Here is an 8,977-nt window from a genome sequence, read left to right as displayed (position 1 = left end):
TTTGGTAATTATAAAAGGATAAATGTACTTTTCATTGTTTTTTCCTTCTTAGGTACCAACTGCTTATTATGACAGAGCCCAAGCTAGAAGTTTTCTAAATTTATGTTGACTAAATTCATTTTGCATGAATCCCCACATGCCAATGCTAATCAGAGGTTAGTTGAGGTATTCATTTAATGCACCGTGCTGAATTGAAATCTTGTTATGCTGATCAATGTATGCAATCAGTCAATCTCAGTTGCTTTTATTAGTGATTTGCAATGCTATATCTGAGTGTATTATAATCCAAGTTTTGCGTAAATTGCGCTTCTTCCGCCGCTATGGACAGCCAGTAATGTTCGTATATACGTGTATCATTTGATTTTGAGACTTACTTGCATTGTATTAGCTTTGTTAATATAGGGAAATAAACTCATTAACTTTTAATAAACTAATTGAATTTTGGTTATTGTTTATAAATGATTATTGATTACTGATTTGAGGGATCTGACGATTTCTTTGGATGAGGAGAACTCAACCCGGTCAAAAGGTTCCCGACCTCCGGCGTGTCCAAGTATAAGTAATCGACAAAGACTGGACGGGCTATCAGTCTCCTCGCTTCTAACCTTTACTTGACCACAATAAAGCTCTTCAATGCTTCGTCAGGGTGCTAAACGCTATGTAAATGCAATTACAACAATACAATATACCGTCAGATTATTTGGTACTCCCAGTTACTGCCGTTGTATTTAATGCAATGCAAGAATGATTTGCATATCACAACTCGGGCTGGTTGCCGCATATGTTTCTCTATTTTGCTCGCTGCGGATGTTCCTTCTCCCCCCATCCCAGTATTCAAAGCCCTGCACCCCACATATGCCTTTCAAAGCCACTCGTGCACTCTCTAATTTCACCCCCTCACATCCCGTTTTAAGCATGACTTGCATGATCTTCCCTTTCTATATTTCCATCCTCCTGTTTTGAAATGTGTGCCATACTGCATGGATATATGTTTACGGTAGTAAAAGAGCACGAATTAGGAGGCTATAAATGAGTGGTAAAATGGAGTTAGAGCTTTTCCTAAAATGTAACCCTTAGCCCGTACGGGGATCGAACACGCGACCTTGTCTTTATTAGCACCACGCTCTAACCAACTGAGCTAACCGGCCAACGGATAGTACTGGAAAATGTTTATTTAAGTACGTGAGAGACGACGCAATAGATCTTCGTTTTCAGTAGCTTACAGTTGAGAAGTATACATTCATAAGCTTAACTGTGCCAAGAACTTCAATTGCCTTGTCTACTACTCAAAAGCAGCGTGGAAGTCTGCTAGGGTCACCACTAAACACCAAACAATGCTGCTACCAAACCTGCAAGTACACAGACATACTCACCCACATTCTCTCATCAAAAAGACGATTCTTTTTTTGTTTACATTCTTGATGATTTAGCATCATGTCGATGTCTCCAAAAATGACATCATGTGACCTTTGCCCCGTTTAGCTCATCACTGGCAATATCATCACCGTCATTCAGGAGGGGACTGTCGCCTGACCTCCCAATACATTTTCCAGGCTATAGTCGCTTCTAACGTACATGTCTGGAAACAGTTAATCTGGTTTATTGTGAAAAGGCACTACATCATCCCACTGATAAACAAATGCTATTAGTGTAATAAGAGGCAAGTCACTTACCATCTAGACCTAAACATGGGCTCGATTCTTACTGCAAATGGAGGAACATTATAGTCCATCAAATGAAATACAAGAGATTTTTGTACAGTGTACACCTCAACTCACATACTTGAAGGTGTCTTTTTATACGATAATGAAAAAAAGGGGTTCAGTGAAATAAAATATTTGCCTAAAATAACACTATTTGGTCAAGCCAGAAGCCATGACTGATCCCAAGATCTGTTTCATATGACGTAATTCAGCCATTAAATGGACAGCACTCCTTTTTAACAATAATGATTTATTCTTTCTTTTAATTCTTTACTTCTGAGGGAGACCATGAATCAGACAAAAGCCATATGAATACCTGGCTCGTTTTGAGCTTGAGATTCCAAGAGGACCTTGAGCAGAGCCAGGCCTCTGGTTCGAAACTTCAGTGGCTCACCCAACCCCTGCAGACCACAGGCTTGCTTCCATCTAATTCTTCTGCACTCTGCAGAAGAGAGAAGAAATGTAATTTATATGCTGTCCTTCCATGAAGCTCAGCAGTCTGGTCTGATATGGCCAGACGGTACTTACTGAACATTTGAAAGGGCGCAACTAGTGCTGAAATTGGAAAACATTTACTCCGGGAACCCATAAATTAGCAGTTATGGTCAGGCAAAGGAAAGGGGATAGAGTCAGGAGGGGCGGAGTTTGAAAAGCAGAGTCTGACAGTCAACGTATACATCTATTAAAAAACTTCTGCTACAAAGAGACTGGAAACAAGGACATATTTGAAAGTATATCTGTTCTGCATTACTTAATTGGTCGCAGAGGCCGCATTTTAAAATATCACGCATTTTTAAGACACATGCTATAGCAATCACTGTGTGCCCAGCAGTTCTGAGAGCATTATAATAGCAGTAAGATATCTTGCAATCTTGGTAGGATTCTTTGTTTTATCCAGTCATAGTTTTGACTCATAGAATAGCATAGAAGGTTTATGTGGCTGCTTCCAAGCACATTTTACATTTAGATAGATAAATTGGCTACTGTTTTGAGCACTGAGGTAATTTTGGTACTTCCTGTTGAAACGTTGCAGGCCTTCTAATCTAGCACAGTGTTCTATTTACCAGGATTGACATGAGTTTAAATCCTTATTGGGTTTTCCCCCACAATATGTTATTCTAACATTGCAAAGAAGAGTTTCTTTGGGAAGTAATAAAGACGTATTATTATAAACAACCATAATCACAGTGTTTCTCCCGACTGTCACTCTTAACATAAAATGCCTACAAGTATTGGTGATATGTGATTCCTAAACCTTATAAGTAATAACCCTCACTGCTTTAGCCTGTACAATGAATTATACAGCTGTATAATTTATGCAGGGCCGGCTCTAGGGCGGTGCAGCCGTACCACATGCTGACCTGGATTGGGGGGGTGCTGACCTCAAGGGACGCTGTGTTTAGCAGTGATTTATGAAACTTGTCATTTAAAACCACCTGCTGAAAAGTACCTTGTGCGTCCAGCCTTCAGGAAACAATTAAAATATCAAGATACCTCTTGTGTTTGATGTTCCGGCTAGGGAGAGAGATAGGAGTTTTGTCTAGCGGCAGCTTCAATCAATCCATCAATCAAAGGATTTATGGCACAACTCCAACCGCCGCAAAGGGAAAAGAAGGATGAACCTTCTTGGGGGGGCTCTTAAATAGCCCCCCACTGGTTTGTGGTGGCCGGATCTGGCTGGCGGCCAATGCAGCCGCTACGAACTAACCTGTCTCCACTTCCGCCCCACGCCTCATGAGGCGTGGGGGTGGAAGTCAAGGCCAGCCTCGCGCACCTCCGGTGCGTAAGGGGGGCGTTGGGTCTCGGAGGCCCTGTCCCCTAACGGGCCACGCCCCGTGTCTGAGAGGACGCTTTACCCAAAGCGCACTACTCACCCGTTAGGGTCTCAAGGCGCTGGGGGGATGGGGTGAGCTACTGGTCATAAAGCCATGTCTTGAGGCATTTCCTTCGGTCTGACGAAGGTGGAATGGTAGGGAGTTCCAGGTCTTGGTGGCTAGGTAAGAGAAGGATCTTCCTCCGGCGGTGGTGCGGCAGATTGCGGGGACGGAGGCGTGGGCAAGGTTGGAGGAACGAAGATCACGGGTGGGGGTGTGGAAGGTGAGTCTGTCGTTGAAGTAGGCTGGACCTGTGTCGTGAAGGGCCTTGTGTACGTGTCTGAGGAGCTTGAAGGTGATCCTTTTTGATATTGGTAGCCAGTGTAGATCTCTGAGCTGGGAGGAGATGTGATTGCGGTGTGGGACATCAAGAATGAGGCGGGTGGATGAGTTCTGGATTCTTTGCAGCTTTGTGTGGAGTTTGGTTGTTGTTCCTGCATATGCATGTTCCTGCATATAGGGCATTTCCGTAGTCCAACCGGCTGCTGACCAGGGCGTGGGTGACGGTTTTCCTGGTTTCGACGGGGATCCACTTGAAGATCTTACAGAGCATGCAGAGAGTGTTGTAGCAGGAAGAGGAGATGGCGTTGACCTGCTGAGTCATGCTGAGTGTGGGGTCCAAGATGAATCCCAGGTTGCGTGCGTGGGTGGTGGGTAAGGGTGCGGATCCTAGGGAGGTGGGCCACCAGGAGTCGTTCCATGCTGAGGGGTTGGTGCCAAAGATGAGGATTTCTGTTTTGTCTGTGTTTAACTTGAGGCGGCTTGATTCCATCCAGCTAGCGATGGCGTGAAGTCCGTTGTGGAGGTTGTTCTTTGCAGTTGTAGGATCTTTTGTGAGGGAGAGGATGAGCTGAATGTCGTCTGCATAGGAAACTATGTTGATGTGGTGGGTTTGTGCAATGTTGGCGAGGGGGGCCATGTAAACGTTGAAGAGCGTGGGGCTGAGCGATGAGCCTTGGGGGATGCCACAGATGATTCTGGAGGCTTCTGACAGGAACAGTGGGAGCCAGACTCTCTGGGTTCTGCCTGCGAGAAATGATGAGATCCGGTTGAGTGCGCTTGTTGCGGATTCCAGCGTTGTGGAGGCGTGTGCGGAGAGTGTGATGGCATACCGTGTCGAAGGCTGTGAAGAGGCCCAGGAGGATGAGTGCTGCTGTTTCTCCTTCGTCGAGCATGGTCCTGATGTCGTCTGTGGCAGCAATGAATGCGGTCTTGGTACTGTGGTTTGTGCGGAATCCAGATTGGGAGGTTTGAGCGCCTTGCTTTCTTCCAGGAACCGGGATAGTTGGCTGTTCACTATGTTTTCTATGACCTTGGCTGGGAAGGGGAGGAGGGAGATCGGCTGGTAGTTCTTGGGGTCATCTGGGCCTGCCTTTGGTTTCTTCAGCAGGGCGTTGACCTTTCTGGGAAGGTGGCTGACTCGAAGGAGCTGTTGATGGTGTTGCAGAGATGGGGAGCGATGATGATGTTTGATTTATTGATTATGTTGTGTGGACAGGGGTCCGATGGTGATCCGGAGTGGATGGAGGACATGGTGTTGGCGGTGTCTTCTATGTTGACGGGGGTCCAGGTGTGGAGGAGGTGGGTGTTGCTTGAGGCGTGGGGTTCGTGGGTGTTTGTAGTCAGCAGGTGGGTCTTGGGGTTGAAGCTGTTGTGGATTTCTTCTATCTTTCGACGGAAGTGGGTTGCAGAATTCCTGTGATGGCGGGGGTTTGTTGGAACAAGTTCTGGGAGTGGAGAGCTCTTTGATGATGCAGAAAAGCTCTTTACTGTTGTGAGCGTTGGTGTCAATGCGTTTTTTGAAGTGGGACCTTTTAGTGATGCGTATCAGTTGTTGGTGTTTGTGTATGGCATCTTTGAAAGCGATGTGGTTGGAGTTGGTAGGCTCAAGGTGCCAGGTTTTTTCCATTCTGCGACATAGCTGTTTGGATTCCTGTAGGTCTGGGGTAAACCAGCTGGCCTTGATTCTGTGGAGGGTGTTTGCTTGTTTTGTGAGCGGTGCAAGGGTGTTGGCGCAGTCTTCTATCCAGTGATGTAGGTTGGTGGTGGCTGTGTTTGGGTCCGGGGACCCAGGGGGTGGGGCCCGGGCGAGGGTGGAAATCAGTTGATCCGTTGATATTTTGCTCCAGTTGCATCGGGGGGTTGTGTGTGGTGGTGGAGAGTGACTTGCCATAAAGTAGCATAGAGGGTTAATATGCCTGCTGCAAAGAACAGAACTATATTTTATGTGGATAGCTGAGACTGACAGTAACGCAAGCCTTTACCAGCGCTTTAAAAAAAATGAATGCATGTAAAAGGGGGTTATGGAGAGATGAGGGGCACATTTGTGGGTGCTAGTGAGTGAATTCGAGGACATGGTCATGGGGGGGATGCCAAAAAGGACTGCCGCACAGGGCACCACCAGTGATAAAGCCGAGACTGAATTTATTGTGCATGTGTGCATGATGTAAACTGCTTTGTCAGCATACACTGGGACAAATAGTGCTATAAAAGAATTTAAAAAATATATCTTTGCCATTTATATCAATATTTGCGTAATTAGTCATACAGGCGGATAAATCTTGCATTTTTACAGCGCTAGCAGATCTCTTACATATGAAGCTCAAAAAAGTTACAAACTTGCCTCTAAATCCTAGCTTCTCTTAGGTACTTAAAAGAGATAACATGGTGTGTCCCATTGTTTTCTTCCATTGCTTCGGTGTCTAGGTGTTTAACTCCATTAACTTCCATGCAGTATTAAACTCAAACAAAAAGAGGACTAATAGCGCTTTTAGTCGGCCTTTGTTTAAGCCCTGCTGAAGGAGTAAATAAGAAAGCCCACTTACAAGTTGCTGCACTGAACGTTTTCAAACGCATAGAAAACGGGGACCACATCACCCAAGTCTGTGTTGCACCCTCAGTCCCACCCTTACTCTTCAGTTATCAAGGGGCTGCAGAGGATGTTCCCCCTTCGCTAAACTCTCAAGCAAAACCACAAACTACCGCCATCACGTTTAACAGCGACTGCTCCTGTGCAGCTATGTGGCACTTCACAAGAAATAAAGCCAACCTAAACCTAAGATACTCTTTCGACGCCTCGTCAGTGGCAATAAGAGGTATATAAATGCAGTTCCAACTCAACCAGGCTTGGCACTCTACCCTCCCCTCTTAAATGCTCCCTGCTTCTTTTCTCGTTTCCTTTAATCTTCGATGTAATTTAAGGAGACTGCTTTGCTGCATTCGCTTGAAACAGGACCGGACGTGTTTTCATTTCAGTATGGTTGTTCGCATGAATCCAAGAACTGTGTCTGGCCGACCAATGATGCGGACTCACTAGACTGGTGCGTGAATCTGCCGCTTCCGGTACAAGTAGGGGAGGCGGCGATTAGGTGTTATCATTGGTGCTCTTCCACACAAGAAAAGCAAGAAAAGAGGGAGGTGGGCATTAGGCGCTTTAGCACATACGCAGAGAGATGGTGAAAACATTCTCTCAATTAAACAGCGACACACAGTTCTGACATACGTGTCACCTATAAAAGCTAGTGAAGTATTCTGCACAGGGCCCTAGTAGCTCGCTGTGATCGTATAGTGGTTAGTACTCTGCGTTGTGGCCGCAGCAACCTCGGTTCGATTCCGAGTCACGGCATTGCTGTGGCAATGTCACGGCAGTTGGGCATCATTTTTTATTTACATGCATACAATCACTTTAATCAATTTAATTTACGTGCACACAATCACATTTTGTTTTAATAGAGTGTAAGTAACACATTTAAACTAACCTGTTGCCTGACTGGTAAGCGTTTAGTGGAATAGATTTCAGTTCTGATATTGTTTTTATTTTTAAATAATCCTAGTATTAACAGTTTGAATGAAATCACTGCCACTTAGGATATGAATATTCTGCCAGCTAAAGTCAAAAGGGCCCTGCTTAATAAAGAGAAGAATGTACTGCCTATGAAAAAAGAATGCACTACCTATAGCGGAAAACATGTGCTCCTACAAAAATGATGTATTCTCCCTACGGCGACCTTCTCGCCAGATAATAGCCAGATAATAACTGATCCATCAACATCAGCGTCAGCTGGTGGGATGGAGACCCTGCCAGGGGAATTGCAGGCAACTGGCACCCCACCCTCTGTAGTTGAGGAACCCCACAGAAAAGTGGTCATCCATCCAGACATCCTGTAGGAGCAGATTCCAAAACCAAACCTACTGCTAGGAAGTGACCCTCTCCTGAACATTTTCCCTTGTATGCCACTTAGATACCCTGATGGCTGTTCAATGTCATTACTCCATTTTTACATGGCCCTTAGATACTGGACATGTACTGGCTACAGCTAGGCCACCCACTCTGATTATTACTCCAACCATGACCCCACTCATCAACTCTTACACACTTTGTGACAATAAACACCATAAAACACAGGAACTGTCTTCGTGTCTTTATTGTCACATGTACGAATGTCAATCCCAGCAAAATGTTATGTGTGGTTATTCTCCTTCATCCAAAACGATGTCACATGGACAGCGGCGAGCGGCATTACCTAGAGGTGACACCCTACACCAGATAGGGTCCAATTTCCAGTTGCAATGGAGTCACTAGCCCAGCCACACACAGGAGTAGATCCACAAAACCAACCTGCAACTAGACCAAGACAGGGACTCACATCAGGATAGTAGACATGGTGGGAGCCACAGCACATATGCACTACATTGTTGTCGTGCACAGTGTGAATTTGCAACTACACAGGGGATAACAGAAGACAATGTCACACCCACAAGATCAGGAAGCATATGACTACTACACAGCAGATCACAGCTGAAATGGGTAAATAACTACACTTACTACTGTTAGGAAAGGACAATGTCCATGAATGCCACAGGCAACTGTTGCAATAGGGATTGAGATACACTACACAATCTTCAATTGGGAAAACATCTGCACAGGAGCATGCAGGACAAATGACACACCACACGCCTGTAAATAGGAATTGTCAACCTACAAATCTGCATTCACCACACATGTCAGTGCGATTCCATCAGTAAGACAGCTCCTGATAGGCTTTCTGTCTCCCGCCACAAGTCACATTGAGGAATAGTTACACTGAACATCTCCAGTGATGTACCTGACCATGAACAGCACTATCATAAGGCAGTTTGGAAATAATACACCTGACATTACATACATAACATACCTGTATGTTACTAGAAGTAATGAGTGATCAGCTCAGTCTTAGATTCAGCTGCACCTTCCTCATCAGCCTCCTCATCAATTTTCATGTCCCCATAATCAGCCACTAGTCCAGTTGCCTCCTCTTCATTAGCCAGTAATGGAATCTGTTGTCTCAGGACCAGATAGTGTAGCGTACAGCAGGTAACTATGATCTGGCATACCTTTAGGGGACTGCAGCGCAGGACACC

At 45.3% G+C, this 8,977-nt stretch overlaps 1 non-coding gene across 1 annotated transcript; it reads left to right on the top strand.

The window, feature by feature from the left end:
- The first annotated feature begins 7,130 nt into the window (after nucleotides 1-7,130).
- On the top strand, nucleotides 7,131-7,202 carry TRNAH-GUG (transfer RNA histidin (anticodon GUG)). Its single transcript has one exon. It is a non-coding gene; the product is annotated as a tRNA-His (tRNA).
- Nucleotides 7,203-8,977: the final 1,775 nt, after the last annotated feature.

The sequence above is a fragment of the Pleurodeles waltl genome, chromosome 12 (assembly GCF_031143425.1).
Source record: "Pleurodeles waltl isolate 20211129_DDA chromosome 12, aPleWal1.hap1.20221129, whole genome shotgun sequence".
Taxonomy (NCBI): Eukaryota; Metazoa; Chordata; class Amphibia; order Caudata; family Salamandridae; genus Pleurodeles; species Pleurodeles waltl.
The sequence above is the reverse complement of the archived record's forward strand: the minus strand, read 5'-3'. Positions and strand labels throughout refer to the sequence as shown.